The 13,825-nt window shown below is 51.8% G+C and overlaps 1 pseudogene; it reads left to right on the forward strand.

Moving 5' to 3' along the window:
* The first annotated feature begins 12,211 nt into the window (after window positions 1-12,211).
* On the forward strand, window positions 12,212-13,116 carry LOC100352577 (SUZ RNA-binding domain-containing pseudogene; annotated as a pseudogene).
* The last annotated feature ends 709 nt before the right edge of the window (window positions 13,117-13,825 follow it).

Here is a 13,825-nt window from a genome sequence, read left to right on the forward strand (position 1 = left end):
GGGTGATATTCGACGCTAGCTGCCATCCTCCAGCATGGGTCAAGCATGGCCTTGTGATGCGCTGGTTCCCCCATCTTGGCAGGATTCCCCCAAGGGCATGGGTCAGTCCATGGCTGAGAGGTTCCTGCAGCTACTCCAAGAGACAGAAGCTTCAGGGTCACGGGCAAGGTGCAGCCGAGCAGACGTGTTGCCCACCTGCACCTGTGGGCAGATGGTTACCATAGCCACAGCTCAGAATGAAAGGCAGGCTGGGAAGATGCAAAGTCCAGTGTAAGAACTGTCCTCGACACTGGACATTTGCAAGGGGCAGGTCTTCTATGTAGCTTTTGTAGTGTTTACTGGTTTTTTCTTTTAAGATTTTATTTATTTATTTATTTATTTATGAGGCAGAGCTACAGAGAGAGAGGGAGAGACGACAGAGAGAGAGGTCTTCCATCTGCCGGTTCACTCCCCAAATGGCCACAATGGCCGGAACTGCACCGATCCAAAGCCAGGAGCCAGGAGCTTCTTCTAGGTCTCCCACACGGGTGCAGGGACCCAAGGGCTTGGGCCATCTTCCACTGCTTTCCCAGGGCATAACAGAGAGCTGGATAGGAAGTGGAGCAGCCAGGACTAGAACCGGCGCCCATATGGGATACCGGCACTGCAGGCGGCAGCTTTACCCCTTACACCACAGCACCTGCCCCAGTGTTTACTTTGACAAGTAGCACAGCCAGTGCTGTACAGTCACTGGCCGCAGACAAGCACCCAACACCCTGGGGAAGAGTTGGGGGTGGGGGGAGAGATTATCTAATAAAATTAGATGAATGGAATATTTTCTACATAAACTCAAATTTAATATAAATATAAAAATATTCTTCTGGGAACTTGTACATAAGCGAACTTTTTTTATATTTTTATATTTTTTTGACAGGCAGAGTTAGACAGAGACAGAGAGAAAGGTCTTCCTTCTGTTGGTTCACCCCCAAGTGGCCACTACAGCCAGTGTGCTGTGCCGATCCGAAGCCAGGAGCCAGGTGCTTCTCCTGGTCTCCCATGCAGGTGCAGGGCCCAAGCACCTGGGCCATCCTCCACTGCCTTCCCGGGCCACAACAAAGAGCTGGCCTGGAAGAGTAGCAACGGGGACAGAATCCAGCGCCCCAACCAGGACTAGAACCCCGAGTACCAGCACTGCAGGCGGAGGATTGGCCTAGTGAGCCACAGCGCCGGCCCATAAGCCAACTTTTTAAAAATCTCACTAAAAACGCAGGAATCAGGCATTGTCTCCATCCCGCGGAGTAGGAACAGTGAGTTTCAGAGGAGAAATGCCTCCAAGGTTACACCATAGCAGTGGCCAAGCCAAGTCAGGAATCGAGTCTGATGGAGAAACAGCTGTGTGGTATGTTACTGAGGAAGCCCAGTGTCTCGGATTTCCACTTTCACAGAATCTACTAACTTCAGTATTCTAACCAGCAAACTGGCTTTCATTTTTTTTCTTGCCCCACTGTTCCTTTATTTGTGCAGCTTCCTGGTTTTACCTTAACTTTTGTGAAGACCTGAGGCTCTCTTTCCCGGTGATTAGCAGGTGATGAGCGCTGTAGCACCAGGAGGAACCCAGCCGGGATGGCTTGGCGAGGCTGAGAGAAAACTCACCAAGGCCGAGAGAAAACTCAGAAACAGCAGAACTACAGCTTATAGAAAGCAGAGGCAAATGCAAAACCGAGAAGGGGACGCCCTCCCCTGCCGAGTGCAGACAGAAACCTTAAAATGGCATGGAAGCCCAGGTGGCCCCCGGCTTCTCTGCCCAATGGTGGCTCCCAGCGGCTTAGATTCTAACCCCTACGTGAGGACAGGAAATGTGGGTCCAGGACTGAGTAGAGTGAGGAGTTGCAACTAAAAGACTGCGTGACATTCAAAGACTCTAAAGAGGGTCTCCTGGTTAATGGGCAATTGATAGATCCCATCAGCTGAAGAGCAACCCAGAGAGGTGGGTGCTGTGTGCAGTGGGTTAGGCTGCCACTTAGGTCAATGGCAGCCCGTATCGGAGTGCTTGGTTTGCTATCTGAGTACTCTGCTTCTGATCCAGCTTCCTGCTGACACAGACCCAGGGAGGTGGTGGCTCAGTGCCCTGGGTCCCTGCTAACCCACATGGGAGACCCAGATTGAATTCCTGGCTCCTGGCTTTGGCCTGGCCCAGCCCTGGCCGTTGTGGCCATTTGGGGAGTGAGCCAGCAGGTGGAAGATCTCTCTGTCTGTGTGTGTGTGTGTGTGTGTGTAACTCTGCCTCTCAAATAAATACATATTTTTCAAAAAGGAAGGCAAGCACTTTCTCCTTCAAAGCTGGGGTCTGCCTCCCGACTCCTCACTTCCTGTCCCAGAGCCGACCTCTTCCCAGGACAGCCAGAGGTGGAACCACCTTTAAAGGAAGCCCAGCCCCCACCCAGAGTAGAAAGCACTGACCCTGAGAACCTGGCATGACAACCACAGCACAGCTCAACTCTCTAAATCCGGGTCACTCGTTCTGAACGGGCAGTGGAGAGAAACCGGAAGTGACAGTAAATCCGGGTCACTCGTTCTGAATGGGCAGTGGAGAGAAACCGGAAGCGACAGCAGGCTCAGCTACTTTCTTCACAAGGTTATCCTCATGCAGGACCCAGAGCGTCCTAAGGGTGCCCACCTTCCCCCACGTTCCCCAAACCGGTTCCCCAACTCTCCCCAAAGTTGCCCCACATCTTGGCCAGATCCTCACAGACACAGTAGCAGTCGCCTGTCTAGCCACCCACCAGGACTTGCAGACCAAGCCTAGGAGCTGCCCGTGCTGAGCACACAGCCCCCGCCCGGTGAACAAGACGAGCAACACAGCTGAGAACTAAGAATCAGCCGGAACATTGAGTCTGAGAGAAAATGGGTCCCTGGAGATGACCCAAAAGGGCCAGGACAACTAAGCACAAGCACCACTTCCTGGGTACCAGGCAGTAGTTGCTTCCAAGTCCAAAGGAACCAACTGCTGGATGGAAACATAGCACTCTGATGGCAGACGCCCCCTGAAAGACCACCTGGATTACCTGTGGAGAAGCAAGACCAACTCCTACTGGGCCGTCAGAGAGAACATTACCTTCACGGGATCTCGGGAGCATCACGGGAAAACAGTATCAGAGGTAAGTATTGGTATGATCTGTGGCCTGGGGTCAAGTGGTGGCCCCTTCCAATGTCCCAATCTGATGGATATTGGGCCCAATCTATGTGGCAGTACTTCCAGATTGCTGGACACACAGCCTGGATAAGTATACAGTTGCTTCACCGTGGAGTTGTCTGCCCAGAGAAGCAAACTCTGGCCTGGATAAATCGGTTTTCAGAAATAGCTTGGTCTGAGCAGTGAAGATGCTCGCTGATTTGCAGTCTCGACTTTCTGAGCAAGGATTTCCCAGATGGATTTAATAAAGTGATAGTGACACATGGTGGTCTCGGTTCTCAGTCTACATAGCCAAGCTCTGTGTACACCACGGATCTCCACGTCAACACCAAACCTGAGCACAGCCCTGCAGGTAGGGTAGGAGTTCCTATACAGGGATGCCTACATGTACTCTGAGACAACACGGCTGGCCAAGAGCTCCTTCACATTTACCAGGCTTTGGACAAACCAGGCCTAAAGAATCCTAAAGCTGTCTTGGGGAGAGCCATCCTCCCCCTGGGTGGGAGACATCCTGACGTCCTGGAGACAGTGCTGACCCAGGGTCCCCGGGCCATGCCCCCAGCCTTGATCCAGAACTTGTAGAGAAACAAACGCCTGCAGAGACCGCCCACACTCTGTCCAGAGGACAGCACGCCTTGTCAAATGGGCTTTGAACTGGATGGCCCCACTGGCAAAGGGGCAGAGAGGGACTCAGCGAGCAGCTGGGCCCTGCGGCCACTACACTTTCAAGATCACAGAATTGAAAACGTCTTGGCTTAGATGCAGTGCTCCACGGGAGATCTCCTGTTTGTTATCTGGCCTCCCGCAGAGCTCGCCTCCAGGGAGAAAATGAGATGCAGCCCAGGTAGAGTGTGGCGGAGTCTCCTAAGGGCCTGATGCCTCCCTCAGCAGGTGCAGTTCTGGAGATAAATTTTAACATGGACATTCTGGGTTTTTTTTAAGATTTTATTTATTTATTTGAGAGGTAGAGTTACAGACAGTGAGAGGGAGAGACAGAGAGAAAGGTCTTCCATCCGCTAGTTCATTCCTCAAATGGCTGCAATGGCCAGAGCTGAGCTGATCCAAACCCAGGAGCTGGAAGCTTCCTCCGGGTCTCCTACACGGGTGCAGGGGCCCAAGGACTTGGATCATCTTCCTCTGCTTTCCCAGGCCATAGCAGAGAGCTGGATTAGAAGTGGAGCAGCTGGGACTCAAACCGGCGCCCTTATGGGATGCGGGCACTGCAGGAGGTGGCTTTAGCCTCTATGCCACAGCACCAGCCCCACAAATGGATATTTAGAGCACAGCCCATGTGTAGCTTAGACACTGTTGATGAAGAGATCAACGGTGGGTGGTAGACTGTGTCCTCCAAATACATGGAAATCCTGCAAAATTTAGGTGGCTTTTACAACATCCTAAACACAGAGCTAAGCTCCAAAGTAAGAACGAGAAAGCTCAGCTTTCATTCACAAACATTGCGATGAGGAGGAGTTGAAACAGTGTAGCCAGGGGAGGAAGGAAGCAAGCATGCGCTTATAAGGCCCCCCTAAGGAGGCTGGGTTGAGGCCAAGGCTCCATAAAGGGCACACGTGCTGGAACGGAACCCCTTGACAAGAGACAGGAACCAGTCAAGTCCTTTGCTGCCCTCAAAGTAAAAGTAGAACAATCCCAAGGCCCCTAAGAAACAGAACTCCTCCGTCTGCCCTTCCCAAGAGTAGGAATTCGGGCTTTGTAAACTGCCTTCGCTATATAAAGAAATGTAGGGCCCGATACAAATTTAAAAATGCGCCTCTGAGATCTTCTAACAGAGGCCACTGTGAAAATGCCCGTGGGAAAACCTCCCTAAGACAAGATGTAGGAAACGAAGGCCTGCTGTAGATGCAGGTCAGACCAGCGTGAAGAAATCTAGTGCCCCAGGACATCAGCCGCAAACACAGTAAGAGGCCACACCCACGGGACCACAAGCAGTACATCCCTGTGGGCGGGACTCTGAGCTGGCTTGGAAGCAGGCATCAGCCTAGTGGTTAAGACGTTCGCTTCTCATATAGGAGTCCGTGGGTTCGAGTCCCAGCTCCGGTTCCTGACTCCAGCTTTCAGACCCTGGGTGGTATCAGTGATGGCTCAAGCAATTGGATTCCTGGCACATTGAGTGACCTGGATTGGGTTCCTGGCTCCCAGATTTGGCCTGGTTTAGCCCAGGCCTGGCTGTTGCAAGCATCTGGGGGGTGAATCAGCAAAAATAATCTCTCTGTCTGTCTGACTGTCTCTTTCTCTGTGTGTGTGTGTGTGTGTGCACGAGTCCCAAATGCATAAGCAAAATTTTAGAAATTCCTTTACTTGAAAAGAGTAAATATTTAAAAATAGAAATTGCATCTATTAGATCTAAAAGGAACCAAGGAAAACAAGAAAAAGAGGTAGATTTGAAAAAGAAGCTTTCTGCCAATGTGCCTGGGAAAGCAGTGGAAGATGGCCCAAGTCCTTGGGCCCCTGCACCCACGGGGGAGACCCAGAAGAAGCTCCTGGCTCCTGGCTTTGGATCGGCGCAGCTCCTGCCGTTGCAGCCAATTGGGGAGTGAACCATCAGATGGAAGACCTCTCTCTCTCTCTCTCTCTCTCTGCCTCTCCTCTCTCTATGTAACTCTGACTTTCAAATAAATCAATAAATCTTTTTTTAAAAATTAAATAAATGCAATCGATATTCAGCAGGTGAGATAGCAGGATGACCCTGAGCAGAACTAGACGGTTGTAGATTTCTACTTACAAGTCAGCATCAAGTCAATACTTCAGCCCAGACCCACCTGTGCGGGGCCGAAGCGTGCCCGGCGAGAGCCCAGGCTCCTCTTCAGCACCCCCAGAAGACATTCAGTGCAGTGGCTCCTGTGCCATCTCCCCTCGCACGCACATCCCAAGGGTTGTTGTCAGTTAACCCAGATCTTATCGGGCTGGGATGTTCAGGGCCAAGTCCCTGCTTGGTCCACCTCAACCAACAACTAGGAGTGAGATGGCCCAGGCATTTCCAACGCCTGGGAGCTTAGGCAAGATGGCGGCACCACAGCAGAAGCCCAGTGCGGTCCATGTCACAGGCCCAGGACTCAGGAGACCTGAATTCCAGTCCCAGCTCTGCCACTGGCAAGAGAGCTCCCTAATCTAGAGCGCCAGGGACTCAGTCCTCACACCTGTAAAATGGGTTGAGAAGACCCACCTAATGGGGCCAGCGCTGTGGTGTAGTGGGTAAAGCCACCGCCTGCAGTGCCAGCATCCCATCTAGGCACCAGTTCAGGTCCTGGCTGCTCCACTTTTGATCCAGCTCTCTGCTATGGCCTGGGAAAGCATTAGAAGATGGACCAAGTCCTTGAGCCCCTGAACCCTCATGGGAGACCCAGAAGAAGCTCCTGGCTCCTGGCTTCAGATCGGCACAGCTCCGGCCATTATAGCCATCTGGGGAGTGAACCAGTGGATGGAAGACCTCTCTCTCTCTCTCTGTCTCTACCTCTCCTTCTCTCTGTGTGTAGTTCTGACTTTCAAATAAATAATTAAATATTTTTTTAAAAAGTAAATACCAATTAAACATTCTCTTCTTGCTTTAAAAGTATAGACAGTTGAAGCAAAACCAAAAGCACAGACATTTTCTCAAAAAAAAAAAAAAAAAACTCTTAAATAGAATCCATTTGCTGAGCTCAAGCATAGATCTCTGACCGAATACTCCTTTCAAAGAAGGAACTGGAGTTGATTTACGACACAGGATTTGCACAAAAGCAAATGAGCTTTTCTTGAGTCTGTTTTTTGACAAGTTGTGATCTTCACTGGATAATTTTTAAAAACCCAAGCTGTTACAACTAAGAACAACACTGAAACACTGACACCCACTTATATATTTTTTAAGATTTATTGTATTTATTTGGAAGGCAGACTTGCAAAAAGGGAGAGGGAGAGGAAGAGGAAGAAACAGATCTTCCAGCTGCTGGTTCCATTCTCCAAGTAGCCGCAGTGGCCAGATCTGAGCCAGGCCAAAGCCAAGAGCCAGGAATTCCAGCCGGGTCTCCCACGTGGGTGGCAGGGGCCCAAGGACTTGGACCAAGTTCTGCTGTTTTCCCAAACACAGCAGCAGGGAGCTAGACTGGAAGCAGAGCCAACAGAATTTGAACTGCTGCTTCAGTATAGAATTTCAGGATGGCGTCTTGCCCTGCTCTGCCACAGCCCCGGCCTCTGACACTGATTTCCAACCAGCCATAAGTATGCGAATAGAATTGCCCCAACGTGTTACTGCGAGTTCAATAAAATGGGTCCAACTCACGACTTTGACAACTTTGGGGATGCATACGGGTGCAGGGAATGATGTAAGAACCGGCCAAGAAAGTTAATCTCTAGAACAAGGCTCCAGGACTGGCCTTTGTCCACCTGTATATTGGTGAGCTTTTCTGCAGGACAACAAAACACTTTAGGCAGCCAAACTTGATCAAGGAAAGAGGTTAGGTTTGGGTCAAGATGTTGAAGGTTCAAGTTCAAGGTCAGGTGGCTTCCTGGTGGAGCACTGCAGAGTAAAGACCATGTGGTGGGGCCGGTGCTGTGGTGCAGCAGGTTAAAGTCCAGGCCCGAAGCACCCGCATCCCATATAGGTGCCGGTTCTAGTCCCGGCTGCTCCTCTTCCTGTCCAGCTCCCTGCTACAGCCTGGGAAAGCAGTAGAAGATGGCCCAAGTCCTTGGGCCCCTGCACCCACATGGGAGACCCAGAGGAAGCTCCTGGCTTCAGATCGGCGCAGCTCTGGCTGTTGCGGCCAATTGGGGAGTGAACCAGCGCATGGAAGACCTCTCTGTGTGTTTCTACCTCTCTCTGTAACTCTGTCTTTCAAGTAAATAAAGTAAATCTTTAAAAAAAAATGTGGTGAGCCAGGAAACAAGGAGAGCGTGGAGACCCCAAACCAAAGCTTTTACAACCACCCTTTTGCAGGTGCTCAAGAGGTCAAATGAGATGTGCCTTTCAGGGCATGACCCCAATGACCCTATGACCTCTCACCTTGAGACATTTACACCGCCTCCCTGGGACCAAGCCTTGGACAGCTGGCCCTTTAGGGAAGACACCCAAACTAACACCCAAACCAGGGCATCACCTGACCATATATGGAGTGAACCCAAACCTCGTGCAGTTATTAGCTGCTAATAATTAATTTATATCAGAGGCTAGAAAGCACCTCACTCAAAAAAGGGCTGTGCTAAACCAGCTGTGTCCCCCATCAGCCTCCTCTATCTTCACGTTCTTATGTGATCGATAAAGATCAGACACTTGCTCTGGATAAGGGTTCCCAGAAAGATACATCCATGCGCTAATCCCCAGAACCAGAGAATGTCTGTGCCCAGTGACTTGGCTAAGAATGGTCAGCCTCCTCCCCGGGCTGGGGACAGCCATCCAGCTGTCCACGTGGCTCCGACTCATCAGCGTGAGCAAACTCTCCCGTCCACCTTAACACATCTTTCCCTGTCACCTGCAGACATCTTCAAGGGTAAGAGAGGAAGCAGCCAGCCAGAGCTGGTAGTGTCTGCACCGCAGATCTCCAAGGCCACGGAAGGGACTCCAGGGCCAGGACTCCTGCCACTTGGAGTTCAGTGGAAGACAAAGTCAGCTCTGCCTGGGTGGCCGTCTTGTCTGATCGACTGATAGTGTCAGCTGTCGGTCTACGGTGCCAGCACACTCCTCGTGGGCAGCGTGTGAAACTCAGCCTTGCCACAAGATAGATGCACACGAGCACTCCAAGTCGAACAGCTCGGTGACAGCGCTCCCCAAGAACGAATGCTGGCAAAAAGAGATGCGGCTGAGATGCCTGCAGCCCCCACCTGCTGTGGTGCCTGGTACCTGGCAGATGGGGCTGCAGGCCCAGGCTGCTGCCTGCAGGTGGCGCTGACCTGTTCGCACCATGTACACTGAGCATGCGCAGATAGGTGCCCGCCTTCCAGTGGGGAGCAAGCCTAGAGAGACAGAAACTCCTCAGTGCCTTAGTGTACTTTGAGATGTATTTATTTACATCGACCCCTTTACTTGAGAGTCTAGTAAGACGTCTGACTTTTAAAAATTAGAGTGTGCACTTGGTATAGCACGAAAGGCCTGGGATACCTGCATGCGGTTTTGGAATATCTGGGTTCAAGTCCCCGCTTCACTCCCAATTCTAGCTTCGTGCTAACGAGCACCCTGGGAGACGGCAGCTGATGGCTCAAGTAACTGAGTCCCCGCTGCTCACGAGAGAGAGCTGCATTGAGTTCCCAGCTCCTGGCTTCAGCCTGGCTCGCTCTTGCTGTCTCTCTCTCTCTCTCTCTCTCTCTCTCTCTCTCTCCTCCCCCCACCCAACCCCCATCAAATAAATAAATAACAAACAAGAATATAATATAGGGCCGGTGCCGTGGCTCACTTGGTTAATCCTCCACCTGTGGCGCCAGCATCCCATATGGGCACCAGGTCCTAGTCCCAGCTGCCCCTCTTCCAGGCCAGCTCTCTGCTGTGGCCCGGGAGTGCAATGGAGGATGGCCCAAGTGCTTGGGCCCTGCACCCACATGGGAGACCAGGAGAAGCACCTGGCTCCTGGCTTTGGATTGGTGCAGCGCGCCAGCTGTGGTGGCCATTTGGAGGGGTGAAAGAACAGAAGGAAGTCCTTTCTCTCTGTCTCTCTCTCTCACACTGTCTAACTCTATCTGTCAAATAAATTTTAAAAAAGAATATGACATAAACATAACGTCAAACAGGAAAGGATGGAGGGAAAGCAATGAAGGCAAATGAAGGATTCCCGGACAGAAGACTGAAAACTTCAAGATGCCCACACACTTATGCTGAAGAACAAGTTCATGTCTCACATGACAGAGGAGGCCTAAGTGATGGGCAGCTCCTGTGAGAAGAAAGGAGGGACACAAAAAAATTCCTGTGGGAAGGGATCTATTTCTTTATCCTACAGTGACGTGGACGCCATGTGATTCAATGAACCAGGGGCTTCACAGAGCCTCTCTGGAGGACACCTCAAGGGGCGCCCTGGGGTTCTCCATGCCCCTGGCAATCCGTGGAGGGCAGCTCAGGGGCACAAGGTGCAGAGGGATCTGCCAGAGGAGAAAGAGATCATGTTTCTGGACTCGTGGGTCAGGCTCTTCCCAAGTCACCAACAAGGCTATGATGAGGAGAAGCCAAACAAGGGAAAGAAGTAGTTCCTTAAAGACAACGAGTTTTCAAGTTTTGTTTGTTCATTTATTTATTTGAAAGGCAGAGTGACAAATAGAAGGAGAGGAAGAATCAGAGGGAGAGGGAGAGGGAGGGAGAGAGAGAGAGAAAGGGACAGACGGAGATCCTCCATCTACTGGCTCATTCCCCAAGTTCCAGCAACAGCCAGGGGCGGCCCAGGCCAAAGCCAGAAAGCCAGGAATCCCACTGGGGTCTCCCATGTGGGTGGCAGAAACCCAAGTCCTTGGGCCACCACCTGCTGCTTCCCAGGGTGCACATTAGCAGGAACAGGAAGCAGGACACAATCCTAAGCACTCTGATAATGGGATAATGGGCGGCTTAACCCACTGCACCACAATGATTTCCTCACAACACCAGCAAAATTCTGAAGAAGGGATGGCGTTAAAGACTCAGCCTAAACACCAAAGCCAAGAGCGTCAAGAAAGGACTAAGAAGATCGACTCCAGACTATAGGAGATTCAAGAGGCCCAATGCGTCCAAGCAAGCATGGTTCCGGCTGCAAAGGACATGAGCTAAGAGTGGTTAGGTTCCCTGCAGGGGGCAAGGATTATCACGAGGACCACTTTCCTTGGGAGTTCCATGCATCTGTGATGTAAGAAAAGACATTTGGGGATTCAAGGGAAGTCAAGCTCCCCATCTTTTTCTTTGTGGATTTATTTTTTAGACCCCTAGCAAGATCTGCAACCTGCCCCCTCTCAGATGATTGGTCAACAGCATAACACTGGGCCTCACCCCTCTCCTCTCTAAGTGGGAAGGTGGCAGAATGTTCTAGAACTTCCACTTCCCTATTCCAGTGAACTACAAAATGTGTTTTCCAGCCTGCATCTATGGCTGCCAACTCTTCCTTTTGGCCAAATAACCAGCAGCCTCACCATCGTTTCATCAAAGCAAGGTCTTGTAGCCTTCGAATTATAGCCAAAACAAAATCTCTGCATCAGAGTCCAAGGTCAGACAGGCACACGTTGTAGCGGGGCTCCGTGTTAGAGGTGAAATCTGTGGGTTTGTTTGTTTGTTTGTTTGTTTGGCTCAGGTCTGCAGGAAGCAGGTGGCAGGAGCAGAGCTGGCAGGTGGGACTTCTGTCCCAATAAAACGATGCCAGTAAATTACCTTGGGCACCTAAGGAAAATGAAACAAGTCCCAGGCACACAAAGGGGTTCTCTGCCCGCCCCCCCGCCTTGAAAGCTGTGTCCTGCCTTCCTCATTTCACATTTTACCACCTGCTTCTCCACCCCCTCCAAGAACCAGAGACCTCTGGGGTCTGTGAGGTTAGCAGTAGGAGGGATGGAAGTTCCATCTCTCCAGGGTAGAGACCTGCAATAGCCTCACTTGTTGAAGGAAGTCCCAAAGTCGCAGGTAGACATGGGTGGGGCGAGGGACCAGGTCTCTGGGTCTTCAGATGATGGGCCACTCTCCCCGCTGCCAAGCCCATCCTCTTCCCATCTCTGCTCAGACCATGGGAGTCAGGGAACACTAATGAGCAGATACAGAACCACTGTCAATGGTGCCTAGGGCAGGAATCACAACAGGAAACCCAGTCCAGCCCTGCATTCCCAAACCAGGTGGCATGTGGGCATAGGCACTCTGCTGCAGTGGGATATAGGCTCATTGCTCTCTCTCTGGTTGCTGTGGGGGTCAGAGCTTGGAAACCTGAGCCCCAGACTCTAGGGATGCACTGGGGCACACACATGAACGCACAGATGGAGATGGGAGGAGGAAGAAGGGCCCATATAGTGCATAACGTAGCACGCAAGATATTCCAAAATACTACGTGGTGTTATGTCTATATTTCTTCCACTTTGCCATGAGCTGGTTTTTTAAGAAGTGTCCGGAGGGGTGGGGGAGGAGGGAAAGCGGCGAGTAAGATGGAAGATGAGGAGGTCGCTGAGAGCTGGGAGGAGGCAGCAGACAGCGGGCAGGAAATCCAAATCTCCTCCCAAAGTGCCCATTGTGATTCAAGACGATAGCCTTCCCACGGGGCCCCCTCCACAGATCCGCATCCTCAAGAGGCCCACCAGCAACGGTGTGGTCAGCAGCCCCAACTCCACCAGCAGGCCAGCCCTTCTGGTCAAGTCGCTAGCACAGCAGGAGGCAGAGTACGCCGAGGCCCGGAAGCGGATCCTGGGCAGTGCCAGCCCCGAGGAGGAGCAAGAGAAACCCATCCTCGACAGGCCGACCAGGATCTCCCAGCCTGAAGACAGCAGACAGCCCAATAATGTGATCAGGCAGCCTCTGGGTCCTGATGGGTCACAAGGCTTCAAACAGCGCAGATAAATGCAGGCGAGAAAGGATGCTGCCGCTGCCACCGTCTTCATCTCCTGGGTTGTCCGCCACGGGTCGCACTGCCGTGGCAGACAGCTGGACTTGAGCAGAGGAAACGACCTGACTTACTTGCACTGTGATCCCCCTTGCTCCGCCCACTGTGACCTTGAACCCCATGCACTGTGACCTCTCCCCTTCCCCCCTTCCCACTGTGATTGGCACGTCGACAAGGGCTGTCTCAAGTCAATGGAAATGGAAAGAGGGTGGGGATCTGGGGAGGGTCGGGGGGACCCACCAAGCACTCAGAGGAGAGAGTCAGACAGTGCCACTTGGCCACTTGGGGTAAAGCCAGTGCCAGCAATAACAGTTTATCATGCTCATTAATTTGGGATTTCAAAACACAAGTGAGAACTCCCGCTTACCCACCCCCCAAGTGCATGTCTTCATCACTTAAAAAGTAAGTTCCATTTGAAAAAAAAAAAAAAAAAAAGAAGTGTCCAAGAACAGACATTTGGGGACAATTAAACTAATGATTCTTTTGTTGGTTCCCGAGGTCACAGTGTGATCCTGGAATCCCCCACTGGCACTATCAAGGCAGCATATGAAGAAGTCAGTTGGGGCTGGCTGCTTAGAACCACTGCCTAACCATCCAGAGAGCTCACAGTGCAAAAGGAATCATCAACCACTCATCCCACATGAGACAGTGGAGGGACCTTCATACCATGGCAGCCAAAGCAGCCTGCAAACCTCCCCTACCCTTCCTGCCCTCCTCCATCCCGGGAGACCTGGAACAGCCCGTGCAGGGCCTCTTTACTCTTGGCTGAGACTCTCCAAAGAAGCTGCGAGGTCAAGGTTTCCTTGGGTAGAGGGCACAGCCCTGGCTGCCACAGCTGGAACCTGTCCTGTTGTCACTGCCTGGCAGGTGCAGATGTCTGGACCAGAGCTCCCTTGTCCCCTGACCAGCTGCTCTCCCCAAGATTCCTTGCCTTTGGTTCATCCCCTGCTCTCGCTTGCCTACAGCCATTGACTGGCTTCTTATCAGAGCTCAAAATCCTTTGCTCTCTCATCTCCCACCACTCTCTGCATCCCATCCTTTATTCCAGACTTCAGGACTCAACTCCATTCCCCAGACACATCCCACAGGCGTTGGGAGTCACAGCCTTTGCACGTGTTCTTCCGCCTAAAATGCTCCTCACCCATTG

This window comes from Oryctolagus cuniculus, chromosome 19, assembly GCF_964237555.1.
Source record: "Oryctolagus cuniculus chromosome 19, mOryCun1.1, whole genome shotgun sequence".
Taxonomy (NCBI): Eukaryota; Metazoa; Chordata; class Mammalia; order Lagomorpha; family Leporidae; genus Oryctolagus; species Oryctolagus cuniculus.